Source organism: Sylvia atricapilla, chromosome 3 (genome assembly GCF_009819655.1).
Source record: "Sylvia atricapilla isolate bSylAtr1 chromosome 3, bSylAtr1.pri, whole genome shotgun sequence".
NCBI lineage: Eukaryota > Metazoa > Chordata > Aves > Passeriformes > Sylviidae > Sylvia > Sylvia atricapilla.
In genome coordinates this window covers 78,965,131-78,981,506 of record NC_089142.1, presented here as the reverse complement: position 1 = coordinate 78,981,506, position 16,376 = coordinate 78,965,131, and the positions used below count along the sequence as shown (strand labels likewise).

At 38.1% G+C, this 16,376-nt stretch overlaps 1 protein-coding gene across 2 annotated transcripts in view; it reads left to right on the top strand.

Annotated features, from left to right (window-relative positions):
- Window positions 1–16,376, top strand: part of CRIM1 (cysteine rich transmembrane BMP regulator 1) — a 176,742-nt gene that overhangs the window by 27,229 nt on the left and 133,137 nt on the right. The window contains exons 1-2 of one of the 2 annotated variants that reach the window (XM_066315931.1): window positions 3,846–5,912; window positions 11,712–11,787. The exons of the other annotated variant lie outside the window; for it this stretch is intronic. The gene's annotated coding sequence lies outside the window, so the exon portion shown is untranslated. Of the gene's footprint in view, window positions 1–3,845; window positions 5,913–11,711; window positions 11,788–16,376 lie in introns of those variants that run through there. 2 annotated transcript variants of the gene reach the window in all.

Genomic DNA, 16,376 nt, shown 5'->3' with positions numbered 1-16,376 from the left:
GTAAATACTGATTGATGAATCTAGAAGCAGTTTGGACCTGTTTCTTTTGGTCCTGGGTTTGAGGAACATCCAGTAGATATTTCAGTTTGGAGTATTAAGACTGAAGTGTCAGATTTCAAAGCAATGTGGTTAGGGTTTTCGAAAGGTATTAGAATCAACCTTTAATCTCTAATTAATCAGTTAATTAGAATTAACACATTGTGATACCTACTTGGCATTTTGTATATAGTTGATGCTGTGCTGCATGAGGGCAGTTTTATTCAGAAGTTTCTGACCACCTATAAAGAAATATGAAGGGATAACAGCTTACTTCATTTGTTGGGTAAATATTGGCTAATTTATAACTTTATTTTACTCTTCTGGAATAATTACATGAATGAGAATCACCTTTTGAATGTAGTGTTTTGGAGGAATTGTACAAGTGTCTTATTTCTCAGTAAGTTCAGACAAAAGTTTGCATGCAAATGGCTTTTTCCCATCTCAGTTTTCTTTCAGTGCTCCAATCAGCTGTGCACAGTCTTCTTTACCTTTTTAGTACATCTACTTTGCCTACGTTTATCTCTTCTCCAGCTACCCTGCATCAAATCATTCCTTGCTTCTGATGATCTTCCTGGACATGGCCACACCTCATGAATACTTCATTCCTTCTTTCATCCTCTGTGGATCTGCTCTGAACAGTTGGCTAAGAAATGCGATTGCTGTTGCAGCTGCTGTCCAGCTCTGTAGTTCCACACTGGGGATGTGATGGGGATGTTTGTGAACTTGTGCTCTTGGTGGTGCTAGATGTGACTCTTGTTCTAGTCTGGACAGAGTGGGTTTGGGTGGGATTTTTTTGCTTTTTTTAAGGAGGAGATATTGGGCTGTCAGAGACAGGCATCATGGCCTTTTTTGAAAAGCTCTTTATTGGCATGCATGTCTGAAGGTAGTTTGTTTATACTGTTCATTTTAAAACTACTAGTGTGTGTTTGAAGCATCTTTGTGGAACATGTATAGAAATGTTGAAAGAAGTACTGTAAAGGAAAGAAAGTCAGCCAAAAGTAGAGTAGTTTTCAGGAAGGTGCTACTTTGGCTCTCAGTCTCTTTATCATAGAAAGGTAAATTGAAATAACAACCCCAAATACCAAAAAGTCATCTGTTTTTCATTTATGTATATTTTAAAAAATAAACTATACTGACAGAAATGCCTGAAGCATCTTGGTGTTCAGAATTACGTGTATAGTTTCTCTTTTGTATCCTGTTCATGTTATCAGCTCTATATAATTTCTACTTACAAACCAGCGCCATGGAGATAATTTGACAGGCTTTATTTGTGGTGTAACAGCCAGGGGTATTTATGCATAATATGCCTTCAGTTCCAAGTTATGATCAAGTTATTGTTTTCCTACATCATACAGTAGGAAAGATGGTATTTCTTTGAAGTTTGAGGTTGGCTGTTACAAATTACATTATGTTTTGTTTTTTCCTACTTTTAAGTAGAACTTCAAATATTGTGCATAGAATGCAACTGTCCTTTCAGAAAGGAAGTTTGTTGACTTGATGTTTTCCTGTCATGTTGAAAATGGTTGATGGTTGGATCATTGCAACTTGGAGCTCCAAGACGCAAGATCTGTGTAGTGCTTGGTGAATCTTGCCACTATCATTTGAGACAGTGTAAACCTAGCATACTAAACTGATGATGAAAGCAAGTCTGCAAATAAGCAGTGATTTCTGGATGTAATATCCCAATTTTGTTGACTGTTTGGAAGTGGTGGTGATTCCTGATGAAGCTATTGCAGCTAGGTAGAGAGAAAATAAACTCCTTAAGCAGCTTTAGCTGAAGAGTTCAGTGTTGTTGAAGGGGGTTACTGAAAGAAAATGTAGCAGGCATGTGGAGACACTGAAAATACTACAATTGCAAAGATAGCTGTGGAGTATGCATTAAGAACAGCACTGTGTATTTCTGCCCTGTTTATGAGACAATGACCAACACTGAAGGGTTCCTCTTTGTGGTAGAGGTCTTGCATGGGGTCTTGATGGGCTTTTGTTTAGAAAGAGAAGAACTGGAAATTGACCGTGAGGGAAAAACTTGTGTTATTTCATCATTCATATAACCATCAGCCTTGGGTTGTTAGACTTTGTTTCAAATATGTGAAACACTGTGTGATATCTGCCCATGAGATTGGGTGACAGTCTTGAAAAGAGGCTTTGCTTTAAAACACTATTTTGTCCTGATGTATAGGGTTGTATGAGGCTGTATGACTGCAGTGAGCTTTATTTAGAAATTCCTGGAATGATAATGAGGGTCCTTTTAGTCCTTCCTGAAACAAAGTGCAGGGAAGACTGACAGTGCTTGTTTGAATGTCCAGATTGTGGCTATGGTTAAAATGAATTTTCTGCTGACTTCTATGTGAAGAAATTTAATTTCACCCTTGTAAATCTTTTTTCATTTCACGGTAGATGTAATTGCTAACTGGGATTCAAATGTTTTCATTCTCCAGTGTCCAGTGTAGCTTGATGTGGTGTATTTTTTTTCTGCTTATTTTCGGGAGTGTGTCTGGGGAGTGATGCATTGGTCTGGTGTGTGTTGTGCCCCTTAGGGACCTCAGTCACCTAGGGCTGTTGGTTTCACAAGGCTTCTGTGACTCTGCCTGGCCAAGAAGCTAGGCTGTGAGGTTCTCTAGAGATGCCACATTGTGTTAAGTGAATTAGATTTGGATTATGCAGCCAGTGGTTCTTACCAGCTCCAGCATGATCCTTTTTAGCAGGTGGATTAAGTCTATCAGCTCTGCAGTCCCTGGCTTCCATCAGTCTTGAGCCTGTGGATTCCTTGGCACTGGAAAAGGTAAGTCCCTTTAAAGGGAATTTTCTTTGGAATAAAACCACCCCATCAAACCCAGCATCACTTTCAGTTAGTTTTGAAGAGACAATTGTAAGAGTCAATGCTGTGTATTTAGTCCTTTATTACTAATGCTGCACATGCCAAATACCATAACTTGGAGCATAGCTCTCATGTTTCTCAGTGTGACTTTTTGAATCTGACAAATTTCTGCTGGATCCAAGGGGATCAGAGTGCTCAGGAGCCGTTCTGTGGCTCTTCCTTGTGTGGTCCTGTTTGGAAAGGGTGGGAGACAAATGATGGACTGCAGTTGCTGGCACCAAGCATCTGCAGAAGCTACTGAAGGATGCTCTCACCCATCTTGCTCTGCAGTAGTGGGGCTGCAGCTGACCCAAAGAACTGTGCAAGAACAAATGAGCCAAGCAAGACCCAATCCCCTCCAAATGTTTGGAGGCACTCTTCTTGTGTGTGTATGAAGGTGCTCACCTCCTTTCCGGAAGATTATGCTAGAATTACCTTCTTTCAAGTGCAAGAAGTGGTTTTTGCCTTCACTGCCTCGTTTAGACTTAACAGAACGAATGTTAAGCATACAGATGTTTGATCTGTGGAAAACATTTAAGTATCTCTCAGGTACATATAGGTCATACAGTTTTCTCTCTCTTGTTTAGAAGTTCGTCAATGGATTGTGGTTTTTAATATCCAAAAATAACAATGTGATTGAGATTTCCATTGTCTGTGGCATAAGAGGATATCTGGATATTTTCAATTCTTACTGTTCCACAGCGAAGATTGTGCAGCAGTGGAAGGAATGTTAGTCATTGTCTGAATCAACTCACCTGCCCCCACCACAGGTCTTGACCACATAGGAATTCAAATGCATTTCAGTTTTTGGTTCTTAATCTATAGAACTTAAAAAACCAGTTAAACAGAGGGAAGAGCATTAAGAAAATAGTAATAGAAGAAGAATTTAAAAACTGGGTAAGAGGGATAAATTTTAAAAACTGTTCCTGACTCACTTTCTATGATGATGAGAGATATTCAGTTTTGGATCCATTTGAAGTGTTTCTGCAGAGGATACTGAATTTGCCTTGCTGTATTTCCATCTTTTTTTTGCTTGGAAAATAGGTACTGAATCATGAGCAAACTGAAATTACAGTACTGGTGCACTGTAGTTTTCACTGCTGAAGCTTCTGATGTAGCAAAAATGAGTTGTAATCCATGTTACATTGTAGGTAGCTTGACATGGAAACTCCCTCTTGTTCCATCGACAAACAGAGTGGTAACTGACTCTCTCCTACTTTTGTCATTAATTTTGCTTGTAAGGTTTTCTAACTGTAGTCACTTTCCTTTTCACACACTAACATTTGTGTTGACTTTTTCTCTGCTAGTTGAGAGAGCTTTATATTCTTGCATTTCACTTAATTTGCCTCTAGGATGAATATTTTAGGGAGAAGTTCATTGTTCCTGATTATAAAATCCTTTCTCTTCTAGTCAAGACATCTGCTTTGCTCTGTCCTGTATTCCCCAGAAACTGTGGAATGTTCCCACTTCAATATTATGCTGAAATTCCTCCTTGTTAATTGCATGTGGAAGTACAGGATAAGTTTTTATTGCTGTTTAGAATACCTTCATTTCTGTACATTCATGGTCAAAGGAAAAAAATCTCAAGTGTGTTTTTAGATGTTAGTAATGAAAATTTTAAAAATGAAGTTTAACTAGAAACATCCCCAAAACAATAAAAAAAAATCCTGAAACATCTCAAAATGCAAAAAGGCCCAATATTTGGGCAGGGTAGGAGAAGCAATGACCACTATCTTTTACTTTCAATGTCTTCCCTATAAAGAAGAGAGAGAATCTAAACTGACTTAATTTTCAGCATTTTGCTCTTGCATAGTCATATTTAGATTCTCCAGTACTATGCAGCCTGCCTGTGTGCCAGTTAGATTTGATTTTTAAAAAGTCAGCTTCTTTATTTTCTTGAAGTTCCAGGTTATACAAGAAGCAGGTTACTTTTCCTAGGTCAGCAGATATGTAACAAATACCATGAAAGCACTAGTACTTGGAGAGCTTCCTAACATTTAAGTGTGATGGGAATTCTTTAGTTGCAATCTTCAGCTCAGACACAACCTCATTCTAATGCTTTCATATCATGCTTGTCCTCTTAATATGAAAAGGAGTAACATAAATGGGAATACTCAATATTGACTCCTCGCTAGTTCTTTATGATTCTTGTGAAGCATGTTTTCCTTAAGATTTTTTTTAATTATTATTTTTGGAAATAACAAACCCTTTATTTAAATAGATATAAATAACCCTTTGTTAGTAATTGTGATAGACTGCAGAGTCCTTTAGCTTTTCTAATCACTTTTGGAATATAAAATATGTAATGTGAATATTAAATAAACTTCAGATTTTCTCTCTTTGGTAGTTCCCCTCTTCCCTTCACTCCCCACTTTAGATAAACTTTTGCCAGTTGTAGTCTTCACCTGTAGTATTTCCACCACTGTTGGAATTCTTTTTACTCTGACATATTTATACAGACATAATTACTTTTTGTAATCCCACATTCATAACATTCCTATTACAATGTGCTCCCATTAGTTCTTAGTTCCCACTGTTGATGCTGTTTCATTTAATATTGAGAGTTTTCTAATTTTCTGTTATAACACACCTATGATTTTATTCACTGAAAAGAATCTTGTTTGCTTTATGTATTTGTGTATATAATGTATATGATTTCAGATTATCTGTTCTTATATTCTTGTCAACTGATATATTGCTGACTGAATTATAAAACATTAATTTTAAAAAGTATCTTTTAAATAGTATCTAAAGTCTCAGTTAAAAAATAAAAGGACTCTCTGTCCCTGTAAGATTGGAAGAGCAACATCAAAATATTTTTGGATTAATATACAATTGTACTCAGCCTCATTCCTGTCTCTGCATTGCCTGCCTGTTGCCTTTTACTTCCAAAGCTGGTGGTACTGGTAAACACTTCAAAGACTGAGGAAGAGGATGCACTTGAGCTCCCCTCAAAGCACTTTAGAGAGGAAGTACAACTGACTCATCAATGAAATTGTCTATACAGCAAATGCTGGTAAGTGTACTAAATGAACTGGAAAAACATTGTCTATGGTCTTTTAATTCTGGCAGTCCTATAACAGGACTACTGTTTAGATGAAAATGTATGTTTGTTTTTCAAGTTGAATGATGCTAAGTTAATCATTCTGTCTTTAATGCATCTTTTCTCTCATCTTGGATCTAGAGTTGTCCATTTCTTTCAGACAATACAAGAAGTTACTTTCCCTAGCCTGCTACCTATCTTCAATGGCTTTCTTTCTTGCAGTATGTTCTCCTGTTCCTTTCACAGGAAGAATATTTCTCAGCAGCAGCTCTGCTTATGTACATAATTAAAGCACTATTTTTTCTGGTGGAGGAGGGAATTGCTTCCTGCAGTATCCATGGAAGCATGTATGAAAGTGTCTTGGATCTGCATTTAAGTCTTGACGCTTTTTTGCTAACTATGTTGAGTGTTTTTTACATTCAAATAATTTTGAATCCTTTTGTAATCAGATTTACTGTCTCTCTAAGATGTGGGGGATACGTGATCTGATTATTACCTAATAATAGGTGAATTTCAGCTGATTAAATTGTAACTGCTCTTGTCCATATGCTGAGCTTACTGCAAATGCAAACTCAAATTTCTAGATTAAGTTGGAATTTGCAGTTGGGACAGAGTGAGCACCCTGTAATTTCTTGTCACTGATTAGCTGATATGTGCTGTTGTTTTAAAACAAGTTAATATTTACATGATTTATATAGCATAATTTGTCTTCTGGGTATCACTGGAAGTGGAAATTTTAAATTTGACCATTATTATGCATCCTTAATTTCTATTCTCTTTATGTTTGCTTTATACATTACTGCTGCTCTACATTAAACTTTTGTTTTGGTTTGGCTTTTTGTTTTGTAAGCCCAAGAGAGCCCTTCAATAATAAAATAGATTTTTGGAATTCCCTTTAGAGAAACTTTCATTGTGGTAATTTCCTGGAAAATTTACGCAGGCATTTTCAGATACTTTGGGTTGTCTTTGTTCTGAATTGATCCTCCCTTACCCCTACCCCCTCAAAGTTCCAAATACACTTTTTCATTAGTTAATTCTGTCAACTCCAGGCACCTTCAGATGCATAGTTCTGAGCAGCTTCAGGTGTTAGATGTTTATGTCATTGACTGAAAATTTTTATGGAAGTTACCCTTAGACCACTAATGGTATTATACCAAACTTTGGTGTGCTTTTTTTTTTTTTTTCTTTCCTTTTTTGTGGGGAGCAGCATGTAGCAGGCTTTCCATCAGTATAGGCAGGAATCCTTGTTTCCTTCATTGTTTTCAAACATGGTTCTTAATAGCTTGAGAGACTGGGTTTTAAGCAAATCTCTGCTTGATTGTCTTACAGACTTTGCTCACATTAACGAAAACAAAAAGTACTGTCTGAAATACTAGTTGTCCCCTCTGCTGCACAGCTGTTGAAGACTCTCAATAACATTTTGCTTTTCTGGTACTGTCATTCGTGGTAAAGTTTTTCCATATTATAATTACTGATGTAGTTAATAGTGAACCTTGAGAAGCAAGGCTTTCTGTGGCATTTTTTAAATTAAATGTTCATACAAACATCTGTTAACTCTGGTAACGACTGAAGTAAATACCATGCTGTGTCCAGTATTTTGGAGCTTAAGGGTCTCAGGGACTTCCATCACTCCAAGTTAATTTTAGGTATAAGACAGAAAATTCAAGGGACAGAAAATTTAAGCCATCTATTTGAACATTGAGAGACAGCTGCTGCTTCACAAAAGTTCTCTTAATGAGCTAGTGTTATCCTGAGATGCCTGTCTTCAAGATGTGAAGTGATATCAGACAAGCGTCAGTGTGTGTAGTGGTTTTTGTTAACCTGTGAAGGAACTGCAAACTGAAATGGAATAGAGTAAGAAATGCAGTGATGCCTGTTGATGGCAGTGGTGTGACCAAGAACTGGATGATTTAGATATAAAAACAGAAGAGAGAAACTAAATTGATGATCAAATTGACAGCTTAAGGTCTGTGTGAGCATCAAAGAAGAAAGGCTGAGGTGTGATGGTAGCTGGTGTGGTGCACAGGAAGGTCAAGGAATGGAAGAAAAGAGATGTTAATAACATTGCTGAAAAAGATAACTGAGTGTATTTAAGTTATGTGCAGTTTTGACAAGAGGAAAGGGGAGAAGGTGAAGAAGGCAGTAACTAAATAAAAGCCTAGCTTGGTAGCTAGGTGAGGATAAGGCAGTCTTGAGAAGGCTGCAAGATGCTTGAACGGCTTGAGAGGAGTTGAGAAGAACATCTGTCACTGCGAGTGGAAGAGTGTCACTCTTAAGCAAAATTGTCTCACTGGATAATGAATCACTGTCAGGGAAAAGTACAGAAGATAGAGCTGAGCAAAGTGAAGAGTATTAATTCTCTGGGGTAGAAAGGTCAGGTGTGGATTTGGAATTTAAGGGCTCTCTTTGCTTTTGATTTTGACAGAAACATGACATCTAAGAGAAGTGATACTGCCATCCTGGAAAGTCATTGTAGTGTTAAATACATGTTGAAGGGCTTTTGACAGCCTGGTGGTTTACAAATACGTTCAGAGAGCATTTGATAAGATAGATACTGAGTAGTGGCAAGGTACAGTCTGTCAGAGTGAAGAACTGCAGGTTTGCCCACTTACATGCTTATTTTTCTAGGTACATTGGTCTGTTTGAAGAAATGTTCCTTCTGTTACTGTAATTAATTTTATATTCATGGGCAATGAGTGAGTGGGAGTATCACTTAAAGCAATGTTAGAAGCATTGGTTAGGTATTTGAAGGTGTTTTGAGCACTTCTTTGTACAGTACCTGCTGGGTCAAGATTTTTGATCGCAGTGTGGGTTGAATCTTCAGTGCTGTGGGGTATGGGTTTTTTTTAAACCTGCTGGTCTTCATGCTTAAAGAGACATGTTTTATTAAACTTTAAAGTTTTGGAGCTATTCAGCTTCTTACTTCAAACTTAGGGAATCCTTAGCTCCTCTTCAGTTATCCTGGCTAATTCCATATGCAAAGGTTATTCATTTTCAGAGGGGCGTTGTATTTGTTTGAATGGCAGGAAGATTTGGTACACTCCTATTTTCCTTCTCTTCTCACACAAGCTTAATGCTTGTTTCATTCCCCATTTATTATAAGTTATAACTTTCCTTTGCTGTGGTTTTCCTGGTTGTATTTTGCTGGTAAATGTTTTACCGTAATTTTGATTGAGTGTTTTTTTGAGCACTGTCTGAAAAATACAGAGGCCCAAAAGTAAACATCTGTCTCTCTTTTTCTGGAGAAATGAAACTATGGTCTTTTCATAGAATCAGAGATTCACCAAATGGTTTGGGTTGGAAAAGATCTTAAAGATATCTAATTCCATGTCCCTGCTCTGAGCAGGAACACCTTCCACCATCCAGCCTGGCACTGAGTATGTCCAGGGATAGGATCCACAACTTCCCTGGGCAACCTGTTCAAATGCCTCACCACTCTCATTGTAAATAGTTTCTTTCTAATATCTAATCTAAACCTACTCTCAATTTAAAGCCATTCCCCCTTGTCCTGTCATTACATTCACTTCTAAGTTGTCGCTCTCTACAATGTTTCTTGTAGACACTCTTCAGGTAGGCTGCAGTTAGCCTTCTCTTTTCCAGACTAAACAAACCAAATTCTCACAGCCTTTCCTTATAGTAGAGGTGTTCCATCCCTCTAATCACCTTTGTGTCCCTCATCTGGACTCAATCCAGCAGCTCCATGTCCTTCCTGTGCTGGGACCTCAGAGCTGGATGCAGTGTTTCAGGTGAGATCTCAGCAGAGCAGAGAGGCAGAATCCCTTCCCTGGCCCTGCTGCCCACTCTGCTTTGGATGCAGCCCAGGACACGTTTGGCTCTCTGGGCTGTCAGTGCCATGGCTGGGTCATGTCCAGCCTCATCCACCAGCACCCTCAGTCCTTTCTCCAGGGCTGCTCTCCATCTGTTCATCCCCAGCCTGTGCTGATACCGGGGTGCCCCAACCCAGGTGAAGCACCTTGCACTTGCTCTTGTTAAACCACATGAAATTCCCATGGGCCTGCTTCTCCAGCTAACATTTTGAGCTATCCCTTTGAGTATCCCCCAGGAATATTCCTTGACAGTCTGTAAAGAAGGGACTCCACATTCCTCCAACTTTTTCATGTTGATGTTGCGGTGTTGTTTGAGCCATTCCTACTTTAAGTGAAGTGAGCTTGACAGGTATCTCAAGTCAATAATTCTACACAGATGTAACTTCATTGATGTGCTGTCTTTATTTGACACACAGGGTGTTTTCTGTGGCTTTAATTTATTTTATCAAATAATGACAATTTTTCTTATTTATTATTGTTTCTCATTTCACCCCTCTTTCCTGCGTAGCTGTAGTTCAAAGATGCTTACGACTGCATGTAATATGATGGACAGAGCTGAAATAGAAAAGGCTATTTTTGAGGCTTTTGAGCCTCAAAAAGCCTTTACTATCACTAACAGAAAACAGTGTTTTCTGTAAGTGATAGTAAAATGTGACTGTCCTTAAAAACTTTATATCATTTGTGGAATCAGTGGGTTACTTTCGATTCTCAGCTCCTAAATGATAGAATTTCACAAACTTTATCTAGAGAAACTTTCTTGTAAAGAAAGTTAACATCAGGGGAAGATGAACCTCAAATAGAAAGATGATCTCATTCTTGTTTTCTCTCATCATCTTATGTGTCATCACATCAACCTCTTGTCTGTAGCTAAGGTTTTATACCTCTAAGTTCCACAAAGATGGTGTTTCAAATGTGATAATGCCAATAACTTTGGCAGCTGAGATGCCTGTCACTTTTACTTTAAAATAAAAGCCACCTTTTTTGATAAAACAGTTGTAATACTTGTAAAGAGCATGTTAGAAGCATGAAATCTTATGACAACTTTGTCATGTGTCCTCATTTTAGACAGGTTAATTGTCTTAAATTAGCTCACACAGTTCCTAAAAACAGTGTTTTGTACTAGTCAATACATTTTATATTCCTCCTCTTCAAAGACTTCTGAGAATTGATAATTTTTCCCCCTCTGTACAAAGATTAGATCAATTTTGCAGATACTTTCCTAAATTCCAACAAAAGGAATAGGTAAGTATAACGTGCTTGTCTAGGCCCTTTTTAAAAAGCTGTGTGTATACAATGCAATCAAAGAATTTATTGATACACATGTACAGACAGAATAATTTAATATAGGAGTGATGCATATAATCTTTCTGTGATCATTCTCTGGAGGTTAGAGAAGATTGCATTAGTAGAAAAGCATAAGTCCTTTCATATCCTTTGTCTTCAAAGGACAGTAGCCAATGCAGCTAAATGCTGGAGACGGTTGAAGTTTTGTTGCCTAAGAACACGTGGTCTTGCCGTAGCAAAACCAGTAAGTGTCCGTGGTAGCAATAAGTTCTATTCCTGTGTAACCTGTTACACCTCATTAAGCTTCAACAGTTCCCCTAGTGTTTAGATTGTACGCCTTTGGATGTGTGCCGCAAGTGTGTATTTGGCCTCTGGTAACTGTTTAGAGCAATCCTTTTTTTCTCTCTGATTTCTTCAGCAGAGATTCCTACGTAAGAAGTATGTGGCAGGGGAGAAAGAGATATCAATGAGCTAATGCTTCTCTGACCTCCTAAAAGCAATTACTTTCCTTTGTTGTTCTTCATTATGGGTTGGTGATGAGGTTTTTTGGGATTTTCACATGCAGTTTAGGTCTCCATGATACGGAGATGTGGCTGACATAGAAGTGCAGTCTGGTGCTTCCCTGATGGCCATGATTGACAATTCTTTTGCTTCCTGGTAGGTGGGAGCCATAACTCTTAGTATAAGGACTGTTGTAGGCTGGAGGAAGAGGAAGACTGCAATAAAGAGGATAACTGGTAAGTAACACTTATCCCTCTCCCATAAAAGTGCTCCAAATTTACGGCAGTTGTTCTGGAGAAAAAAAAAAAGTTTGATTCTGGATGAAAAATGCCAATTCCTGAGGCTTCTCAGAAATTGTTCCATATTACATAGTGACATATCTTAAACTCTGAGAGTTGGACTAGCTAAGAATAGTTGTTTCAAGTTTTGAGGGTGCCAAGGGCTGTCTCAATATGAAAAGGCTTCAGAGTAGCAGGTATTTCCACTATATTTCTAGATTATAAGTGCTCAAATACAGTGTTAGGCAGTGTATTAATTTTTGCAGTGAGTGAACGTACTATTCTTATCTGTTAAATAGAAGAGCATGGTTTCCCTCCAAAAGGAATACAGGCATTTCAAAACTATGTCTGCTGTTTATCTGTACATCATTTTGATGTTGTAGACAAATGTATGCTCGTTAATTCAGTTTCCTCTGATATGTGTTTGGAATTATGTGTTTCATTCTACTACTCTTAAAATCTTTAAGATTTCTGGGTGGTGGTAAAATAGCCTTGAGGATGGATTACTTGGTGTTTGGATATTGGTATCAGTAAATCCCAGTAAAATAGCACATGTATTTGTAATCAGAGGAAGAGTAGGGTGAAAAAATGACAGCTACCTGTCTTGTCCATCTCTACTTAATCAAAATGAGTGCTGCCACTTAAAATCTGTATGTGTTGCCATTAGTGTACCCTTGAAAAGCAGGTGACATCCCAGTGCTTTGTGTTGAAAATGATTCTCAACCTCTCAATCCTGTGTGATAAAAATTACTAGTTTTACTTACAGCATCACCATTGCAGCTCTTTTTTTGGTTGATTTTCAGTGTAAACTGCATGAGCGTGATTACTGTGCCAGAGCTGGCACTAAAAATTACTGGAGAGGTTTCAGGAATTGTCCTGATTGCCCTTGGCCACTTGGTAAGTTTCATAAGGTATTAGAAGGCAATGATAGCACACAGTAAAAAAAACTGGCCACAGCGAACAGAGAAAGTTAGAGTGCTTTAGAGGTAAATCTTGCAATAGTTTTGTACGTGTGATCACAAAAACAGGTTGTGGAATGCTCGTTCATTGAACAGTGGTTGCCATCCTTCTGAGTCAGCAATGAGTTGGGGTAAATTTCTGTTTTCAGAACATAAGTCTCCAGAAGGCCTTGAGAAGAGTTGGTAAGGCAGTTATGCTGACAAAGAAGTCTGCTCAGGCAAGGAATTTTTCACATTATTTGCTGAAATCTGCATGATGATAAAAAACAAGCTATGGACAAAGCAGGAGGACAGATGGATTACAAATGAGTGTCACATGAGTTTGCCTTAGGATCTTGAGTATGCAAGGATCAATGGTTCCTTTCTACAGGATAGAATAAAGCATTGTTACAAATCAAAATTGCTGTCCCTTGCATCTTTCAACAGTACTTTAACAAGAATGGAAAACATTGGAGGATGAGACACACTTGGTTTGTTACTGGGCTTTTTGTTAAATATGTAAAAATAAACTAATCTTGTTATCTTTGACCTCCAATTACATGGAAGCATTCCCTTCAAAGACTTTTACTTAAAAACAATGCCAGTTGATGATTCATAATTTAATGCTTCCCTTGGTTTTATTGTCATCAACTTTGCAAGATAAAGTTATTTTTGGCAACATTACCATGCTGTCATAGATTTCCACCCTTCGTGCCTTGAAAGCATATTACTTCCTTAAAACCATATTAATGCTTGATCAGACTTTCTTGACTTCAGCTCTATATGTATGTAGTCTGGTAGCTCAGCAAGTATAGAATGACAGAATACATGAAGTCTTCTGTAAGTGGCAGGGTTCCTCCTAAGCCCTTTCAAATAGAGATATTCTTTCTGCTTCAGTTTCCTAATCTGAGAAACTATGTATCTCTGTGAGCTTAATAAAAATTAGAGGGTGCGCGTGTATTTTAGTATCTCTAATAACCAAGGCAGTTGAGGCTAAAGGGCCAGGCTTGCTGGGCTCTGAATATAAATGGAGTTATCCCACAGCTGATTTTAGTGGACAGTTACATTTTAGTGAGGTTATTGGAGCTGAAAAGAAAATAGTGAATTAGTTCACAGAGCTTAACTTAGTGGCATCTCCTTGGAGGTATTAAAAGTCTTAAGTATTTAACTTGTATCTACTTTCAGACCTCTTAAAGGAGAAAGAAACTATTTGGCTACGCATGTGAAATAAAAGGTTTGTTAAAGGCTGGTATATACGTCTTTAGCCCTTAGTTTGCTGTGAGTTACACAGTGACCCTTTCACGAACAGTTTGTCTCTGGCACTGATGCTACTGGGAGGATGGCCTTTAGTAGTTCTAGCTATAAACAGCATTGATTTCTGCTTTGATATATCTAGTTAGTATCCATGCCATCTTACTGCTTCTGATTGGGAGCAAAGGGCTTGATAGTCAGCTGCAAGAAGAAGCAAACAGATTCAATGCAAGACAGGTCCTTTTTTATTTTCTCACTTTTTTTTAGAAAACATGAGAAGTCTCCTTAATTGCTTTCTTCCCTCTTCCTACTCCTCTGAGTTGTTCAGAAAATTGTAGTGGTAATATTCTTGCAGGTTTCTGTGCAGCTTTTATTTCCCATTTCACTTGTTCCCATATGATTTGGAAAAGTGGCATTTCCCCACTCTGGCAACAGCTGACTTTCCTCCTCAAAGGAATTATATGAATATAATGAATAACTTCTACTCATGTGTGAAATTTCCCATATGGAGATGATCAAAAGACATTAACTACAAAATAGTGTATGATGTGATGTGGAAGTGCCATAGTTACTGCTACTCCATTGCATGCGCAGGGAGCCATTAGCAATCTGGCTAATAATTGATAGCTTATAGGTGATTATAACTAATGGTGGTTGTTATAAATTATTCATGGACCTTAAAAAGAAAAAAAAAATACTCCAAGACCAGAAATTGTTTCAAATGTGTATACTACTAAGTAGCAAGAGTAAGGGAGAAAAGAAAACTGGTTAGTCAGGAAAAAGTTTGTACAATTAAAGATGAACAGTTTTGCAGAAAGCAGTAGAAAGTAGTTGGTGAGTGATATGGAGTGAAGAGTGACAAGTACCGCAGTGTGATTTTAAAAAAAGAAAAACCAAGAAAAAACCACAAACACAACAAAAACCAACCCTGAAGTCTTAAGTGATGAAGCGTGCAGGCTACTTCCTATGAAACAAGAAATGCCCACTTAAACCTAGTACATCAGGCTGAAATTATGTTTGTTCAAGAAAAATCTCACACATAACCCAGAAGATTGTTTACAGCTGAGAAGTAAACGTAACTGAAGTAACACTTTGAAAGTGTGATGTTTGCAGGCTGCTTTCCAGGCAGATTTGGTGTTTGACCACCCATCTGTGAAACATGCTTTCCATGTGTTGAATTGGAGTGGCACTTGCTGCAGTTTGTCACTTGGTTGTGATTACTCTCCCACTGGGCATCTTGCTGAAGAGTTGTGTGCTGCTTTCCTTGTAGCTCCAGTCAGGAACTTGGAGCCAGCACTGCCAGGAAGGGGTCACCTCTGTCATCAGGGCTATAGCCACCATCCTTTGAGGCTGCTGCTCTGCCGTGATACTCACTCACCTTGCATTCCACCTGTCCAGTCAATTTCTTCCTTTGGTTGCAGAAGTCTTACTGGGGACCCATGTTCAAAGCTTCATTAAAGTCAAGGTAAATTACATCCACTGCTCTCCTCTCATCCACCAAACTACTCTTTTTGTTATAAGCAGTGATGATGTGTAATTCCAACAATGATGGCCATTCTGAGTCACTTACTTCATGTACCCAGAAGTAGCTTCCAGAGTGACTAGCTCTGTATTATTCTTCTGTACTGAGGAATTCTTTAAGTCCAGTTTGCTCTTTGATTTCTCCAACTGTGCCTTTCTCAGTCCTGGTATAGTCCTTCATCCTCATGAATGTGCAGTGGCAGAGAGCCAGGAGGGCTGAAAGTAGACCTTAAACAGGAAAGACTGAGGCAAAGAACACATAGAGTAAATCAGCTTTCCCTTTGTTTTTTTGCTGCTAGTCTTCCTTCCATTTAGGAGCTGTTCTTGCTTTCCTTTAATCTTTTTTCTGTCATTGTAGACTTCAGAAGTCCCTATGGTTTTTTACCCCCATGACCAGTTTCAAGTACAGCTTTGGCTTTCTTAATGTCATCCTGGTGTGACTGAGCAACTGTCTCTGAGTAGCCCAACTCTGCATACACTTTATTTTGAGTTGATATAAATTACTCAGGAAGTGCCTGGGAGAGGTTGGGTTTACCTAAGCTGTGCACAGACTCCGGTTATTGTATACTGAGTATATGAACTGGCTTACACTGTAGACTAAGAAAAACTTGACCCTTGAAAAACAAGGACAGCAAATTTTAATAAATATTTGCAGCAGTGGGGTTAGCTATCTTTCAGGTAAACAAGAAGGAAAGAGGCTTTTCTAAAACTCAGCATTAAAATTTCAGTGAAAAACATTATTGTAGTCTGTCTTTGCTCCCAGGATACTGTGATACATTGTCTTCCTTGATGACATTGTATGGAGAAAAATATTCATGGTTGAAGTATACTTAACAG